This window comes from Musca vetustissima, unplaced genomic scaffold (genome assembly GCF_032173495.1).
Source record: "Musca vetustissima isolate MV318-11 ecotype Yass unplaced genomic scaffold, APGP_CSIRO_Mvet_v1 utg1998, whole genome shotgun sequence".
In the NCBI taxonomy this organism is placed as follows: Eukaryota; Metazoa; Arthropoda; class Insecta; order Diptera; family Muscidae; genus Musca; species Musca vetustissima.
The window spans coordinates 443625-454689 of record NW_026884959.1 but is presented as its reverse complement, the minus strand read 5'-3'; positions in this window follow the sequence as shown (position 1 = coordinate 454689).

The following is an 11065-nucleotide window of genomic DNA, read 5'->3' as shown; positions in this document are numbered from 1 at the left end:
CGGCCAGATAGACGGACGGACATTTGGTCCAAAGAAACATGGGTTGTAAAATCAATATTCCGATGAGGCGATGAGGTTGAGGGTATAAAAATACGAGGGCTCCTATACTAACAGGCACTCCGGTTGAGACACAATTGATTTTCAAAGCTTCAACAGCATCTCTTGGCTACAAAATTCATTGGCTTATTTTTTTGACGTACGGGTGTAAAAATAAGTTATTCGGTGCCAAGACAGGGCTTTACGGCTAATAAATCATCAATTCCACGTTTTGGTCGGTCAAAAGTCGTTCGTTTGAGCCGAAATTGTGCTGTACCCCTCAGAATTGACCTCCTATGTTGCTCATGCGAAAAAGTTGCCATATGGTCAGTTTCGGCGAATCAATAGACGATTAGTTGTTTTAAAGGGCTTCCTTCACGTATAATGAATGAGAATCCTTTTAGATCGGGTGCCAAGATGTCCCCCTTATTTTTTGTATTCAGAAATTTAGAGTGTTTGTAGGGCAGAATTTTTATCAACATACGTCCATATAAGGTCAAGGGTAAATTCTTAGTATGAAGATTTGTTGCCACAATTGTGCTAAAAATCCCAAAATACCTATATTTAGGGGGTACCGTTATATAGGGTCAACCCAGAAAATTTGACCCATATTGATTTTTTTGACGGGAAGATTTGGTACCCAATAGAGCTCAACACAAAAACAATTTACCAATATTGATCATTTTTAGTATAGAGATTTAAAACGTACCGAACTTGCAGACAAAATTTGAAGCTAGAGTAATTACAACAAACAGACGGACATGTCCGTCTGTCCGTCTACTATGGTAGAGGGTAAAAAAGATTTCTATGCGCGTCGGTCTTGTGCGCATCTCCTCCAATTTGACCACGTTCCAAGATGTTGTTTTCTATCCATCTGATTCGTGGTCTTCCCTATCTACGGGAACCATCAGTAGGCTCGCTTTTATATGCCTTTTGAGCTGGGGCATTCTCATTCATTCGCTCAACATGGCCTAGCCATCGTAGTTTGGTCTGGGAGAAGTGGCCTAAACTGCTACTTAGACCATAGTAAACTGCTTACTTAGACCATAGTAGCATCTGTTGGCCGTCACAATCCTTCTCCGAATTTCAAAACTGATGTCATTCGTTTTATTTATAGCGGTACCAAGGTATATAAAATCGTTAACTACCTCGAAGCTGTAGTTCTCAAGTTCCACAGTTGGTCCAAGTCTACTGGTTGATACCATCAGCTTGGTCTTCTCGATGTTTTGGCAGACTACTTCTCAATTTGTTCAAAGGTGGCTGTTACCGCTCGCAATGTTCCACCCATGGCAGCTATAATACAGTGCGTAATCGTCTGATTTATTTACGCCTGTCTCTTTCCATCGCATTTCCTGTAAAGCAATAATATCGGCTTTGTACTTCTTGAGTACATCCGCCAAAGCGAAAACTGCGCCACTTCTGTACAAGGTGGATATGGACATTCCGAGTGCAGATTCGCAGATCGTGGTCCTTTATACGTTTGCGGGGGTCGTCCACATTAGGGGGGTTTTGTTTTCTTTTTCTTTGCTTTTTTCATAGTAGGAGGGGTTTTCCGAGTGTGGGCAACTAACCCGACGCCTCAACCCATTTTTTTATAGTTCTTATGGATGAACTCGCGGCACATATTAGCTCACTATTTCAACGGATGATGAATATAGCTACACCAGGTGACACCGCGGGGAGGTCAGTGTCCACAATTCAGATGAAAGAGGGACCAAGATATGCCTGAACTTCGCCATGTTAAAGCCAATCAGAGCCGTTGCTTGGTATCTATCATCCCCTACGCCACCCAAAACTTGGACCAATATATACCAATCGCAATACCAATTATTCTAAATGTAGTAGCAATTTTTGTGCAAGATTTCAGAGTAGTATTTTACATTCGTGACATCTATACTGATTTCAACAGAAGGACAGAGGGTACTATGTATTAAAAAAACTTCTACTTCACCTTTCGTATATGATGTGCCGGCGTTATAATATTACAGTCAAATTTATGCACATACATACACACGAACGAAAGCCCTACTCAGTGATTTCAAACCTATATTCATCATCAGCATCACGCTTGATCATCAAACAATAGTCTCAGCTTAAAAACTCAGCATCAATTGAGCCTGAAATCACAGCTTTGTTGACGCCGTCTTCATTACAACAAAACGAAAACGAAAAATGCAAAAAAAAAACTCTTAGCGTCAACAATTGCACATCATCTCAGCGTTGTCGATAAGATTCAAATTGAGCACAAAATCATGATCGTGTGAGAGTACTTATGTCTATACGTACGTATGTCGCGTTTGTTTGATTGTCGCCGTCGTGGTTATTCTTTTTTTTTGCCGGTCGGTTGTAATTTTTGCCGGTTCAAAACGTTTTTATTACAATTTTCATTTGGTTGGTTGTTGTTGTTTTCCTCGTCATTTGAGATGGGCGATTTTATTCAGATTTTTTTTTTTGGTTTTTGGAGAAAAAATAGCAATTTTCTCATTTCTCATTCTGATATGAAAAAAAAATCATGTTGGCTTTTGGGGATGTCTATGTGAATTTGTTGTTGTTTTGCTCACTACACACAATATGTTGATGGTGCCGGGTTTAATGCGTTTTTTCTTCTTCTTCTTCACATTGAAGAGCAATTGAATATTTTAGACAAGCATCACGATCTCGATTCGAGATACAATAACAACAATAGAAGCAACAGCAAGAAGCAACAGCAAGAAGCAACAAAATACATAGTAAATGAAATCCAGTGTGGTTGTTGCTGCTGTTGTTTGTGAAATGCTTTACTCTCAAATTGAATAGATCACTTAACAAGTGATCTTAAAGTTTTCATTACAATTTTCCCGATAAGAAAAGGCAACGACGAAACCCACAACAAAATATCTAAGTATTTGTTGAATTCCAAAAATGATTTACATACAGACAGACACATTTTATCACATGGCTATAAAGTGTTTTTCTAATGAAATCTTTCAATATGAATTCTGGTGGTCTGTTAGTCGTTTATATGGGCCATATTTTCTTGTTATCTTACTGGAAAATAAATATGCTTAGAAACATTACATATACAATACATACAATATGAATATTTATGGAAAGAAAATTAAAAAAAAAAAAATTACAGCACAAATAATTTTGAATGTTAGTCTGCCAAAATATTGTCAGGCTAAATAATTTAAAATATATATTTTTGCAGTACATATGGACATTTTCTCTAACTATGGATCAATATTGAGATTAATTTGTATGCAAATTTGTTATTCAATGTTAAATATAAAAGCAGTGAGCGGATCAGTATAGTCGGACGGAGCCGACCATATTATACCCTACACAACTACCTCGAGTATATAACTTTTTGCGGCTACAGCTTCTATTTCGAACCCTGGAATATTTTCCATATCTTGTTTTCCGAGGAGAATATTTACGACATACAATAACAATTTGTTCACTTTAGGTTTTGCTTAATTTGACCCTCGAAATACTGACCGATCATCAATCAAACAGTCGTTCTTAGTATTTGGTCAGATCCCCTTCACCATGGTCCGACCCCTTCCTCTCAGGTCATAATTGTGGCACACAAAAATAATAATTGGCCAGATCCCGTCCTACATGCAAAATATCGTGATGGTTGGTCTTCAACTGGGGTCTGTATCGTGTTGCAAAATATAATGGGCAGACGAACAGACTTAACAATTTAACTAAACGACATAACAAATTTGTCAAAAATATTCAAAATACCGAAAATCGGAGATGCCGCTTATCGGTCATAATATTACAAGTAACGAAGCGTCAGTCGGTGTAGCCGATATATACAGTGTCGAGTGTACGAATGTTGCAGAAGGTCTGAAAAATTATTATTTTTTTGGAACATCGCCTGTATTCGACCAAAAATCAAGCTTTTTTTTTGAATCAGGGTTTCCCCTTAAGTTTTATATATGGTCTTCTGAAAAGAAGTTTATTATTCACCAGAGATCTGGTATGACAAACTACAGCCACTTTGTTCTAAAACGTTCAATATTCCGAAAATGGGTGGCTAATTCATATGACGGCTAATGAACACAGAATGCAAAATTACAACCTATTCGCGGGGCAAATGCAAAATACCGAAAATACTGCGGAACCTTATGTCCAGGGATGGTCCGTGTGACGAATTTTTAGGTTTTCGACTGTCAAAAAGGTGTAAACGTCGAAAACGTCATATACATGTATAAAATGTAATAAACGTAGTAAACGTCATTTATATCAATATTATCAGCATATACAGTTATTTTCAAGAATATATATTATTTTTATATATATCTGACTATTCCTTACTAGAACTGATAAAAAATTTTTAATTTTTTCGAGAAGAAAATTTTGAAATTTTATATCGATTTGAGTAAAGCATGCGTAATTTCCAAATTGATTAATGGGAATAGCTATTTTGTCAAAAACGTAATGGATTTGGGTAGGTTTGCGACGTTTCTGACGTATGTATTATACGTCGGAAATGTATGTCATTTACGTCACTGTTTCTGACAGGCCATCTCTGCTTATGTCCAAACATGGATCCATATTTAACATTTATCAAAAAAAAAAAAAAAAAGCGGAATGCCAAGTTACAGCAATTTCGGCGGGAAACTCTGCAAAAACACGAGAATAGACTTGCACTTACATCGAATGTTTTCACCAGTCAAGAACCCGTAATTTCAAACTGCAGATACTTTAATGGCAAAACCCCTTCAAAATACCTATTGCCAATAGCAATATAGGGCGGTATCGTTATATATACCAAAACGTTGACCATTATTAGTATTTTTTTAGAAGAACACTTCATAAGAATCTAAAATATTAAATTAAAGGGAATTCGGATGAAAAACGTACCCAAATTCCTTAATATATCGAATAATGGGGGTTACCCCGAATCATGGGTCAATACTGGTTTTTGGTTCGGAGACGAGCATTTAAAATACTACATCACAGCAAATTTAGTTGAAACCCGTACGCAAAATACCGAAATTTGGGATGAACTGTTATATGTGGGCTAATCTAATCCCAAAATGTGGACCAATAATTGATCATTTATGGTAGGAAAACTTGTAACATAAGGGCACAAAGCTACAAAAAAATTAGTACCACAAAAATTAAAATCAAACCTTTAAATATCTCAATATAAGAAAAAATGGAATTAAACCACTTAAAAAACGACTCATTTATAAATCCAATATTATTTGAATGGAATGTCCATTGTGAACCAAAATCGTCTCATTGTACTATTTTTAACAACTCTGAATTAAATGCGAAGTTGGAACCCAACGGTCCATTCCATCTGGTACCCCCTCCACTTACTTTGCGGGCTCAATCGGGATTGTATATAATCGGGACAGTTCATTTGTTCCATATGCCGAGTTTAGAAAAAATTTCCAGGCACGTCGATCTTATGTGATGTTTTTCCAATTTGAAAGATCACGTTTCGATATGTTATCTTCCACTTTATTTTTCAATCGAATCCGTGGCCTTCCCTTCTGCGTGAACCTCACTGGTATATGCCTTTTGATCTGGGGCATCCTCATCCACTCCATCCACCTCCACCTCATCCACTCTTACACACTCCAAGAGCTTCCTCCTCTGCAGATTGCCAGTTCTGTTCCCCTATGCATCTCCCATTCACCGTTTTCAGCAGGATTTTAAAAAGGTCACACGGCATTGGAGGACTCCAAGAGGTCCATTCCCACTTTAACTGCTGATCTTGTGTCAGTTAAAGTTATCCTGTATAGCCGTATTTATTTTCCCTCTGAAAGGATAAAGCTGTCGAACGCGGTTTTATATTGGCAGTCGAGGAATAACCATTGGCTTCAGTCGTTCACACAACACCCTTGGGAGCACTTTGTATGCAATGGGTAGGAGGCTAATTTCTTTATAGTTTGTACATCGTCTTGTCACTTTTTTGTGCACAGGATACAGGATGCTAAGATTCCACACAATTCTCTCTCACGTTACGTGTTGCTACTATTCCCGTGGAGGCGCTATACGCAGCGTTTTTCACCTTAGTAGCATCACGACACTCCTGATCGTACCATGTGATTCTTGGTGGTGATCTTTGGTATACAAGTGTTGCTATTGCTGCAGTTTGTAGGTAGTGGGCAATTCTTCGCCATTATTCTTCTATATTGATTCTATAGGAAAACTTCGACCAATATATCCCATTTTTGCTATTTTAAATATTGCGACCTAATCTTTACGAAATGTTTCATGTAGGATGGGTTCTGACCAATGATGTTTTTGGTAAAGATCGGTTAATATTTTTTTCTGGTCGCTCCACAGACCGCAATTATTACCCAAACATCTCGAACTTTTACATGGAGAATAGGATCGGGCCAAAAAATCAGCATGCCTGTTTTGATAAAGATCGGTCATTATTTAGCGAATCAAATGGACCCTGACTTTTGTGTGAAAAATGACAAAATTTGTATTCTATGGCGTATATATTTACTCCTGAAGGACTCAGACCCGAGAAGTTGACAGTATATACCAATAATATCTGTGCTTACGTATCCAGACATTATTTAGTAACCCATTAACATTAGAGGACAGATATATAGCGCTGATGGCTATAAAATTTTCCAAGAGATTCCAGTTATGGCCAATGACAACGCCTATATTTTTCGGTGATGATCACATAAAAAAATTGAGATGAAGTGGATCGACTTAATTTCCACGGTGAAGGAAATCCGGACATGTAATTAGAATACTGAATATAAGGAAGAGGTGCTGCTGATCTCTAATGGGTCAAGAAGGGGCCAATATCACGAAATATTGCCAAGGCTCGAAATAAACATCCGCAGAAAGTTAGAGTTCCGTGGTAGTTGTGTAGGGTATCGTATTATCGGTCCCGCCCGACTATACTTCTCCGCTCACTAGTTTAGGAATTTATATTTGTTATCCAGATCAGTATGCCTATTTAGGGGATTTTGTTTTAGGTTTTGGAGCTGTAAGTTTGGTTGTGGAAACCACTGTACAAATATTACACACTGTTAAATGAAATGAGAACCTAAATGGGAGAGAATATGTTAACATCATAACATTCAACTGTTAACTATCGATACAAGTATAAGAGGAAAATGAAAAACATACACAAACGGCATTTTAAGCTCAATGTATACGAAAGAGACTATGTTGAGAGTCACCAAAGTAAGCTTACATTGAGAGTCGCTTCAAAGAGATTAGAACTCTCAATACTTCTTTGGGGGGTTTGTTTGGCGTATAATCAATTGATGTGATCGATAACAATGCCGTATGGGAGAAAATTGCTGGCCACTATTACCGGTCATTTTTCTGTTTTTTTGAGAAAGAGACCTGTAAGCAAAACATTAGCCGGCTGAAGCTCGAAAGATACTGCTTGTTTGTCAGAAGGCAAACAACAGACAGATCAGTTTTACGGTTGAGATTTTATTTGCCTGTGTAATTCATATGATTGTCGTTCGACGACAGTGTTCGTTTGGTTGGGTGGCTGGTGCTCTTGTTGGTGGCGAATGTTGTCTTGTCGATTGTCTAAACGACGATCGCAATAAGTTTTGTTGTTAGTCTCAACCGAGTAACGCGTGTGTAAGGTACACAGTTTGTTGCATTGGAAATGTAAGCGCGTGTTTTGAAGTGTAAACTGAAATAAAGCACACACTCATCATCATCATCGACAACAACAAGTGTTTTTGCTTGCAACAAAATTATGTGTCTGAGTGTTTTGTGCTTACCGCTTAGCGGAGGTGTGAAATTTAAATTTTGCGTGTTGATGCGTAGCTGAAGTAGAAGAAAAACATGAAAACTAAATTATATTCGAATGTTATTCAAAATAAAAAGAAGAAGAAAAATAAAATTAATTAAAAAAGCACTTGGCGCAAAGTGGCAAAACATTTTAAGTGTTCGAAATTTCACACCTTGTTGTTGATTTCCGAATGCCGTGTTGTTCTCTTCGCTTTGTAAATTAACCTTTAAAATAAATCAAATACAATTTTCACAAATAAATAACGCACGCACCAATGGAATAAGGCAATGATAATGTTCTCAGGCCTCCCCCATACAAAAAAAAAAACCAAAATCAGAATAAATAACAAAAAAGCTAAACTAAAAAACTACAAGCAATAAACAATGTGAAAAAATAAATTAAACAAAATTAATGAGTTTCTCAAAACAAGCTGTTTCGTGCTCCAGCTCACTTACTCATTGTCGGGGGCATCGTGTTCTAAGTGTGACCAAGTCAGGGTGGTTGTGTGCTCCGAACATTTTGTTTTCGTAATTTCACTTTTCAATGTCGAGCTTGAAGCCACCTCATAAAAATGAACACCTTCATCATCGCGAACAACAACAACAACAACATCAGCAGCGGTACCGACAGACTTCTATTCATCATTTTTAATTGATCGAGAATGTGGTTCCGCCACCCTGCCTTTTTCTTTCTCGCCAAATATGACAGGCCATTGTAAAAAAGCCAACTTTTGTGACTTCGTATTTTTACCGCCATAATTTTTTTTCGGGGGGTTTGGGGTCTTGTGTGCTTTTTTGTGTTTTGTTAAACAATTTATGTAAATTTAGCTGGCTGCCTGGCTGTGCTTGTCGTCCGTCTATGACCTCATTCATTTAGCAATTTATGTTTTGTGTTGTTTGTGTAATTTTTACGAGGTATAATTAGCTTGTAGGCAAAAACAATCCCGTTTAAAAAAAAAAACATCTTTTAGTGACATAACATCGATATATGCCTATGACAAGAACAGAAGGAACTTAAATTAACGGTACCAACTGGCTAATGTAATTAGGGAAATATTTGGGGACAAATGTGTTTTTAAGCATGAAGTCATGCCGTGAAGGTGTAGCGTATAAAATGTGAAAGCATTAGTAAAAAAGAAAACAAAAATTGGATATTGTACCCAAAAATGGGAAATGGCGGGGCAGATATTAGTAAATTCGATGGACAGTTATTAATAAATGTCATACATACATTAAGAACGAGAGTTTCAGAGCATTCAATTTGAGGATTAAAAATTCTCAGCCATGAAGTATTTTGTTCTCTAAAACACCGATATGCTTATTTGAGGCTAGTACCTTAAAATAAGTAAATCGTTGGGACCCTTATAGGGGGCTATGTGAAGACATTGATAGGCATTATTGTTTACTTGCCCAGAAGCTGTTTGCCATTCTGGGCAAGTAAACAAATTGTAACCAATTTGTTTAAAAAAATCAAAAATACGCTTTGAGCATGAAAATATTTGAAATGACGCGGGGTTATATGTGACATATTAAGGAATGACCTACCCCGAACATATTCTGGGAATAAGATTTTAGTAATCAATAACCCAGAATACCAATAAACAAACACTCCTTTTGGAACATACATTTATGACCATCTAAATAACCAAAATCAACCCGTACCTTTATAAGGAGGCTATGTCGAAATATGGACCTATATTGAACATTATCTGCTAAGAAGTCGTTAAACATCAATATCTAATAATGCTAATGCTACGTAATGACCTATATTTAATTTTTTTCTTTGAAGAAATTTTTCACCCTCCAAGAACCCTCTAAAATAGAATGATCCTTAGGGAAATACAAAGATGCCAGTGATGAATATCAAAGAAAAGAAATACGCACTTCACCAATTATCCAATAAATTTATCGTTTAGGGCTTAATGTATAAGAACTTAATATTAGGTTGGGGAAAAAGAAATCCATTATGGAAATGCCCATAAAATCGGTGCTAAAAATCGATCATAAAACTTTTTTAAACCATTTACATAAAGCTGAATTCAAAAAGAAGCTCCATGTTTGATGCCACACCAATTAACAGAAAAAATAGTATAGATCGAATTTCCATCTGCGAAGCCTTGGCTAAACGGATGATGACAGGAGATGAGAAATTTATCGCATACGATAACCCTGTGCGAAAACGATCGTGGTCAAACGGTGTCCAAACAAGGACTAACGGCCTGGTTGGTTCTGGTATGCAGTTGGTGGGACTGGAAGGGAATTATTTATTGTGAGTTGCTTCAATATGGTCAAAAGTTAAATTCTGATCTCTACATTCAACAACTGGACCGTTTGAAGATATAAATTGGCCTGTAACGGTCCGAATAGGTCTACAGTGACTCGCCAAAAACTTCGGGAGCTTGCTTGGGAAGTTTCAATGCATCCGCCATACAGTACGGACTTGGCACAAAGCGTGATAATCGACTATTAGAGTTTTTTCGTAAATAGAGAACAGGACATCTAAGATAGAGATATTATGATGTTACCTTTAAAATGGAAACAAATCATACAACAAAACGGTGCATATTTGGGCCAAATCCGGCATTCCGAAGAATATTTAATAAAGTCCTATAGTTCATAAAAAAATAATGGATTTCTTTTCCCCCAACCTAATATAATATGGAAAACAAAGTTCATGCGTAAGTTCTGAATATATATTTTTGACCAAAAATGGTTTTTAATATTTTTTTTAAGTTATCCCACATTAATTGTCCAAGCCTTTTATCTACTCCGATTAGCAAATGAGGCTTATACGGCAGATGACTCACCAATTCTACATTTTGGTGGGTCAAAAAGACGCTGGTTTGAGCCAATGTGTTCGGGATATCGCGGTGCACAATAATTTCTTTGTTAGTTTCCACTTCAGGAAAAACAAATTGTGGCGTATCACCCAGTAATGACCTCCTACGTTGCTAAAGGAAACAGTCATGACTAGTTTTCCCATGAAACAGGCCTCGAAAAACTTTCGTTGGTTATAACATGTTTTTTGTCAACACTGAAAGCTTTTCGGATCTTCTCTTCTAAACATAATAAACAAATTGTAACTTTGGCAACAAGGGTTTTGGTTAATTTGGCCCGCAGAATATTGAACGATTATCATCAAAAGAACCATGCTTGTTTGTTGGTCAGACCTCCTTTTTCGTGTACAATTTCTTAACGTTCTAGTCATATTTTTGTCCTATCACTACGAAAACAACCAATAAAAACTTTGACCAATTTCAAATCAAATCATCCGATCACCACCACTATAGTCCTT